Source organism: Artemia sp. Qi Xiang Cuo, chromosome 12, assembly GCF_049724085.1.
Source record: "Artemia sp. Qi Xiang Cuo chromosome 12, ASM4972408v1, whole genome shotgun sequence".
Taxonomy (NCBI): domain Eukaryota; kingdom Metazoa; phylum Arthropoda; class Branchiopoda; order Anostraca; family Artemiidae; genus Artemia; species Artemia sp. Qi Xiang Cuo.
Window position 1 is genome coordinate 52658598 of NC_142805.1, and position 8986 is coordinate 52667583.

The window sequence follows — 8986 nt, forward strand, 5'->3', positions numbered from 1 at the left end:
TTGACTATTAGGTCCATTTGATATTAATTTTAAATACGATGAATAAAAAAACACAATTTTGACTATTAGGTCAGTTTGATATTTATTCAGAGTATTAATGGGGGCGCCATTCCCTCTCCCCAAAACCAAAGCTTACTTAGTATAAAAATTTATTATTTATTTTTCAATTATAAACATCACTATTTTAAAAATTATAGGCTTAAATTTAAATCTGATTAAAGTATAAAAAAAACGACAGTCCTAGATAGAGCCTAAGATATAAATATTTTAAATACGATGCATAAAAAACACAATTTGTACTATGCGTTACGATTTATATTGAGTAATAGGATTTTTGGGGGGCGCTTGTACCAATAAAAAGACAAACCGATAAAGAATTAACTAAGAAAAAAATATTTATTACTTTTTCATAATTTATATAAAAGTTTAAATTTATTATAGGATAATTTATAAATAATATTAATAAAGTACTATTGAACGACCGGAGTCGCGGTGGAAGCGTCTCTATATCTATTATTTACGATGAATAAAAAATAACAGAATTTTGACTATTATGTCCATTTGATATTAATTTTAAATACGATGCATAAAAAATAACACAATTTATACTATTAGGTCAGTTAGATATTTATTCAGAATATTAATGGGGGCGACAGTCCCTCCTACCCCAAAACCAAAGCTAGCTATTAATAAAATAAAAAATTTAATATCTTTTTCAATTATGAACGTCACTATTTTAAAACTTATTGGCTTAAATTTCAATCTGCTTAAACTCTTAAAAAATAACGACAGTCCTAGATGGAGCCTAAGCTATTTATATTTTAAATACGATGTATAAAAAATAACACGGTTTTGACTAGTAGTTCTGTTTTTTTTTTTTTTAGAATATTAAAGGGGGCACCTTTCCCCCTCCCCCAAAACCAAAGCTCACACAGGATAAAAGAAAAAAATTGTATGTCTTTTTCAATTATGAACGTCAAGATTTTAAAACTTATTGGCTTAAATTTCAATCTGCTTAAACTCGTAAAAAAGAACACCAGTCTTAGATGGAGCCTAAGCTATCTATATTTTAAATACGATTAATAAAAAAAGTAACACAATTTTGAATATTAGACCCTTTTGATATTAATTTTAATTAAGATTCAAAAAAAAATAAAACAAGTTTGACTATTATGTACTTTTTATATCTTTTCAGAATATTAATATTCCTCACCCCCCTCCGCAATACTAAAACCCATCCCAACACATTAAATATATTGTGCATATTTAAAGGAGACGCATTGCTCGTTAATCAATTTTTAGTCTTAAATATGATATATTTCTGCAAGCTTGTTAAGAACCGTTTTATCCAACATACCCTATACCTGAACAGCTGTCAAAAAGCGTTTGAATTATGTGTTAGATATGTGGTCCGCTTTCAATCAGAAACTCAATATGATAAGATAGTTAAAAGTAGTTATACGAAAATTTGAACTTAGCGTGAAAGGCGAGGTGTTGAGGAGGAGGGACCCCCCCTCATATACGTAATAATTTTGGTTCATTTTAAATTTTTAGTGTTTCTCCTTACTTTCAGTGGAAATTTTTTTTGAATATTTCTAATGCACTAAAACATAGAGCGCTACAAACATCAGAATCAACTTTAGAGGGACAATTTATCTGTAAAAGAGGGGTTATTATTTCCTTACTAAATTTTTCTTCTTTTTTTTTAAGGAGGATTTGTATTCATGCAATTACTCTCCCCCCTAAAAACGACCGAGATGGAACGATACCACATCGATGCAAGCTACCAAAATACATGGTGAAAATATCCCTTTACACATTGACAACGATTCGAGTGAAACAAGAAAACAGTTAAGGGCACTTCTAAAAACACAGAAAAAGGACAAACATACCCTTCTGTATCATGGTAGAGATGTGAGACGCTTTAGTCTATTAAATCACGCAATGAAATATCCTGCGATATCGTTATACCCCGTTATATAGTTATACTAATCATTACAAAACACGAAAATTCTTAAATGACCAAAGATATTTTTTTTTTTAATGTTTCTGTACATTTTGATTTATAAATAAATTGCTATTAAATTTTTAAAAATTTAAAAAAGGTTAATATTTTTTTTTTTATTTTTTCGGTTACTATTGAGCCTTACGTGCCTGAAATCATGAATTAGAATATTTAATTAGCTGTTTGGGTTTTCAGACACCATAGCTAGTTGAAACTCTACATAAATATCTTCATTTTTAACCTAATTGCGTATAGTTTAAATAATTCTAGGAGGATGAAGTATTTTTCTACTTAACAACTGCATTAATAACTTCCAAGATGATAGGACAGTATGACACAGAATTTATCAGTTACCGAGAGTTCAATAACTCCCCCCGCAATAACTTCCCGGGGTTTTATGACTCCACCCTACAATGAATTCAGATGGTTTTAAGACTCATCTCAATAGTCATAACTCCATTCAAACTTGAGCGAAGGTATAAAAGTTTGATGAAGTATTTCTATGCTTAACAACTACATTAATAGCCTCAAAGATGATAGGACTGTTTGACACCGAATTTATCAGTTTGAAAAAATCATCTTGCGGTGTTATATTCGAATGTGCTTTTTTATTATTGTCTTTGGATCTCGAAGAAATTGACTGTTATCATTGGTTAGTGAACTAAAATCTGTTTGAGTATGATAAAAGCTTGTGGAGTACTACATTACGTTATATAAACAGACTGGGATTCTATGATAGAGTGATTACACCACTTAATAATACTAGTCAGGAACTGAGAAATGTCCAGGAGGAAGTCAGTGAAATTTGCAGCTTTTTCGGAGTTGAAGCGCTCTATGTAAAGGGCAATGTACCTACAGATAAAGTTTTAATTCAAAAGTGTGACCCTAGGATTCCACTTTTCAATCTAGAAGAGTTTAAGTGTCCTAAATTTGAAGGGGCTATCACCGTCCTGAAGACGAGGTTAGGTTCTTCTCACAGTGGATACCTAAGAACATACCTGATCGGGATAAATCCATAAGACATGTTAAAAACTATCCTATATCATGGGACCATCGTTTGTGGATGTTTAAGAGTGACCTCTAAGTAGTATTTTTATGTAAACATTTGTTGTTGTTGTTTTTTTCTCAAAAAAAAATCTGTTAATACATTTAAGCAATAAATATCTTTAATCTTAACCCCTTCATGGTCTTTAGAATAGTATTTAATCAGATGACTACCGACTCAATACGGGATACAACCTGATAACCAAAGTCAATATTTGTTATCTAACAGAAACTTCATGGAAAATGAACAGCTCAACATTAACTTTTTTACAGCTTGATCATTTTCAGACTGAAAAGATCAAAAAGATATAAAAACTTTTTCTATCTTCTACGGAAAAATTTAGAATAGAACTTTAAATTTATTTATGTGTTGATGAACTTAAAAACTGATGTGGAAGATTTTTATTTTTCTATGGAGAAATTAGAATTGAAATGTAAGTTCTTTAATAAAATTCGGACTTGAGTTAACTTTTCATGATCACCTAATAATATTTAATATAGGATACTAAAAATTTTGACCAATCAATGACTAAGTTCCATACCTGTGAGAAAATCTTAACTGAAGTGAAAAATTTTTAGTTTATCTGGTACATTCTTTTCTTTATATAAAATTTATTTCTCTTGTATTTGAGAAAATTCAGAAGAGAACTTGAACTTTTCTTCATCACATTGAGAAAATTAGAAATTAAAGGAAGCTTTTTATCTTCCTGGAAAATATTCACATTCATAGTATAACTTTTCGTATCTTCTACACTAAAATTTAGAACATTACTTTAAATTTGTTTATGTCTTTCGGAAAAATTACAGACTTAAAGTGGAGCTCCTTATCTTCATAGTGAAATATTCATGATCAATGTGTAACTTTTTATATATTCTAAAAAAAATTTGGATGAAAGCTTTAAATTTATGACTTTGGGGAAAAATCTGAATTGAAGTGGAAACTTTTTATATTATTTGGAAAAATATAATTGATAAATAAATAATTTCTTTTTTTATTGAGAAAACTCAGAAGAGAAGTTAAACTTTTCTTCACTTCCTTGAGAAAATTTAAAATTGAAGTAAAACTTTGTCTTTAGGGAAAATATTCACACTGGAGTTTTTTATCTTCATTGAAAATATTAACGATCAAAGTATAACTTTTTCTTGCAAAATACAAAATACTTGTTACAAAACCAAAAGATTTCTAACAATATTAAAAATAGTTCTTACAGAATATAAAAGTTCAAACAAAATCCAAAGCAGTTCTTACAAAACAGAAATAATTCTTAAAAAATACAAACAGTTTTAAGAAATCCAAAATAGTTCTTACAAAACAAAAATTATTCGTAATAAATACAAAAATACTTTACCCAAATCCACAATAGCTCTAACAGAATATAAAATACTTGGTGAAAAATACCAAATACTTGCTTCAAGACACTAAATTTCTAACAACATCCCAAATATTTATTATATCATACAAAAAATTCAAACATATTCCAAAAATAATTCTTACAAATCAGAAACAATTCTTGCAAAATACAAAAAGTTGTAAGAAAATCAAAAATAGTTCTTAAACAACAAAAACTATTCTTAAAAATAGAAAAAATCCTTTACACAAATCCAAAATAGTTCTAAAAGAGTTAAGAATATCTTCTGCAAAATATGAAATACATGTCACAAAGCACGGAAATTCTAACAACACCGAAAGTAGTTCTTACAGGATACAAAAGTTCAAACAAAATCCGAAAATAGTTCTTAAAAAACAAAAATTATTCTTACGAAATACAAAAATATTTTAGACAAATCCAACATAGTACTAACAGAATAAAAAATAGTTATTGCAAAATTCAAAATACTTGTTACAAAACAAAATTATTTGTATGCCTTTCCTTGTCACCTTTCCAAACGAGCGGGGACTCCCCACTGGTTCCTACACATTGCAAAAAGTGAGCATTACGAAAACTCCACCTTTTCAACCAGACTGGTTTTTTAGGGACCAATCGGGAGAGATATGTAAAGTCGACAGATCTTTATTTCATTTTTTTAAGGTTCATTTCGACCCGGTTCCGGGGGCGCACGTAACCTGGTGTCACTGACCCTTAAAAAAATGTACTCAAGCGCTGTCGTCGGTACCTCTCTCTCCCGAGTGGTCCCTAAAAAACCAGTCTGGTTGAAAACGTGGAGTTTTCGTACTGCTCACTTTTTGCAATATGTAGGAACCAGTGGGGAGTCCCCGCTCGTTTGGAAAGGTGCCAAGGAAATGCATACAAATCTTTTTGTTTTGTAACAAGTATTTCGAATTTTGCAACAACTATTTTTTATTCTGTTAGTACTATTTTGGATTTGTCTAAAATATTTTTGTATTTCGTAAGAATAATTTTTGTTTTTTAAGAACTATTTTCGGATTTTGTTTGAACTTTTTGTATCCTGTAAGAACTACTTTCGGTGTTGTTAGAATTTACGTGCTTTGTGACATGTATTTCATATTTTGCAGAAGATATTCTTAACTCTTTAGAACTATTTTTGATTTTTGTAAAGGATTTTTTCTATTTTTAAGAATAGTTTTTGTTGTTTAAGAACTATTTTTGATTTTATTACAAATTTTTGTATATTTAAAGAATTGTTTCTGCTTTGTAAGAATTATTTTTTGAATATGTTTGAATTTTTTGTATGATATAATAACTATTTTGTATGTTGTTAGAAATTTAGTGTCTTGAAGCAAGTATTTGGTATTTTTCACAAAGTATTTTATATTCTGTTAGAGCTATTGTGGATTTGGGTAAAGTATTTTTGTATTTATTACGAATAATTTTTGTTTTGTAAGAACTATTTTGGAATTCTTAAAAATTTTTGTATTTTTTAATAATTATTTCTGTTTTGTAAGAACTGCTTTTGATTTTGTTTGAACTTTTATATTATGTAAGAACTATTTTTAATGTTGTTAGAAATCTTTTGGTTTTGTAACAAGTATTTTGTATTTTGCAAGAAAAAGTTATACTTTGATCGTGAATATTTTCAATGAAGATAAAAAACTCCAGTGTGAATATTTTCACTAAAGACAAAGTTGTACTTCAATTTTAAATTTTCTCAAGGAAGTTAATAAAAGTTTAACTTCTCTTCTGAGTTTTACAAATAAAAAAAGAAATTAGTTATTGATCAATTATATTCTTACAAATAATATAAAAATGGTCAACTTCAATTCAGATTTTTCCCCAAAGACATAAATTTAAAGCTTTCATCCAAATTTTTTGTAGAAGATATAAAAAGTTACACCTTGATCATGAATATTTCACTATGAAGATAAGGATCTCCACTTTAATTCTGTAATTTTTCCGAAAGACATAAACAAATTTAAAGTAATTTTCTAAATTTTAGTGTAGAAGATAAGAAAAGTTATACTATGAATGTGAATATTTTCCAGGAAGATAAAAAGCTTCATTTAATTTCTAATTTTCTCAATGTGGTGAAGAAAAGTTCAAGTTCACTTCTGAATTTTCTCAATGAAAAAAGAAATAACTTACAGATCAATTCTATTTTTTTCCCAGAGAAACTAAAAATTTTTCATTTCAGTTCAGATTTTCTCAAAGAGATGGAAAAATTTAAAGTAGTGATCCAAATTTTTCGTAGAATATAGAAAAAATTATTCTGTGATCATGATAAGTTAACTCAATTCCGAATTTTATTAAAGAACTTACATTTCAATTCTAGGTTCTCCAGAGAAAAATAAAAATCTTCAACATCAGTTTTTAAGTTCGTCAACCCATAAATAAATTAAAAGTTCTATTCTAAATTTTTACGTAGAAGATAGAAAAAGTTTTTATATCTTTTGATCTTTTCTGTCTGAAATTGATCAAGCGGTAAAACAGTTAATGTTGAGCTGTTCATTTTCCATGAAGTTTCTGGTAGATAACAAATATTGAATTTGGTTATCAGGTTGTATCCCGTATTGAGTCAGTAGTCATCTGAATAAATACTATTCTAAAGAACATGAAGGGGTTAAGCTTAAAGATATTTATTGCTTAAATGTATTAACAGATTTTTTTTTTGAGAAAAAAACAACAACAACAAATGTTCACATAAATATACTACTTAGAGTTCACTCTTAAACATCCACACACGCTGGTCCCATGATATAGGATAGTTTTTAACATGTCTTATGGATTTATCCCGATCAGGTATGTTCTTAGGTATCCACTGTGCGAAGAACCTAACCTCGTCTTCAGGACGGTGATAGCCCCCTTCAAATTTAGGACACTTAAACGCTTCTAGATTGAAAAGTGGAATCCTAGGGTCACACTTTTGAATTAAAACTTTATCTGTAGGTACATTGCCCTTTACATAGAGCGCTTCAACTCCGAAAAAGCTGCAAATTTCACTGACTTCCTCCTGGACATTTCTCAGTTCCTGACTAGTATTATTAAGTGGTGTAATCACTCTATCATAGAATCCCAGTCTGTTTATATAACGTAATGTAGTACTCCACAAGCTTTTATCATACTCAAACAGATTATAGTTCACTAACCAATGATAACAGTCAATTTCTTCGAGATCCATAGACAATAATAAAAAGCACATTCGAATATAACACCGCAAGATGATTTTTTCAAACTGATAAATTCGGTGTCATACAGTCCTATCATCTTGGAGGCTATTAATGTAGTTGTTAAGCAGAGAAATACTTCATCAAACTTTTATACCTTCACTCAAGGTTGAATTGAGTTATGAGTCGTGAGATGAGTCTTAAAACCATCTGAATTCAGTGTGGGGAGGAGTCATAAAACCCTTGGAAGTCATTGCGAGGGGAGTTATTGAACTCTCGGTAACTGATAAATTCTGTGTCATACTGTCCTATCATCTTGGAAGTTATTAATGCAGTTGTTAAGTAGAAAAATACTTCATCCTCCTAGAATTATTTAAACTATACGCAATTAGGTTAAAAATGAAGATATTTATGTAGAGTTTCAACTATCTATGGTGTCTTAAAACAAAAACAGATAATTAAATATCATAATTCATGATTTCAGGCACGTAGGGCTCAATATTAACCTAAACTATAAAAAAAAAAATATTAAACGTTTTTAACTTGTTAAAAATTTAATATCCTTTAATTTCTAAAACAAAATTTAAAGAAAAATTAAAAAAAAAAAAAAAAAAAAATATCTTTTGTCGTTTAAGAATTTTCGTGTTTTGTAATGCTTAGCATAACTATATCACTGGGTAAAACGATATCAAAGGGTATTTAATTGCGTGATTTAATAGACTAAAGCGTCTCACATCTCTACCATTATACAGAAGGGTCTGTTTGTCCTTTTTCTGTGTTTTTAGAAGTGCCCTTAACTGTTTTCTTGTTTCACTCGAATCGTTGTCAATGTGTAAAGGGATATTTTCACCATGTATTTTGGTAGCTTGCATCGATGTGGTATCGTTCCATCTCGGTCGTTTTTCAGGGGGAGAGTAATTGCATGAATCCAATTCCTCCTTAAAAAAAAAGAAGAAAAATTTAGTAAGGAAATAATAACCCCTCTTTTACAGATAAATTTTCCCTCTAAAGTTGATTCTGATGTTTGTAGCGCTCTATGTTTTAGTGTATTAGAAATATTCAAAAAAAATTTCAACTGAAAGTAAGGAGAAACACTAAAACTTAAAATGAACCAAAATTATGACGTATATGAGGGGGGTTCCCTCCTCTTCAACACCTCGCCTTTCACGATAAGTTCAAATTTTAGTATAACTACTTTTAACTATATTATCATCTTGAGTTTCTGATTGAAAGCGTACCACATATCTAAACCAAAATTCAAACGCTTTTTGACAGATGTTCAGGTAGAGGGTATTTTGGCTAAAACGGTTCTTAACAAGCTTGTAGAAATATATCATATTTAAGACTAAAAATTGATTAACGAGCAATGCGTCTCCTTTAAATATGCACAATATATTTAATGTGTTGGGATGGGT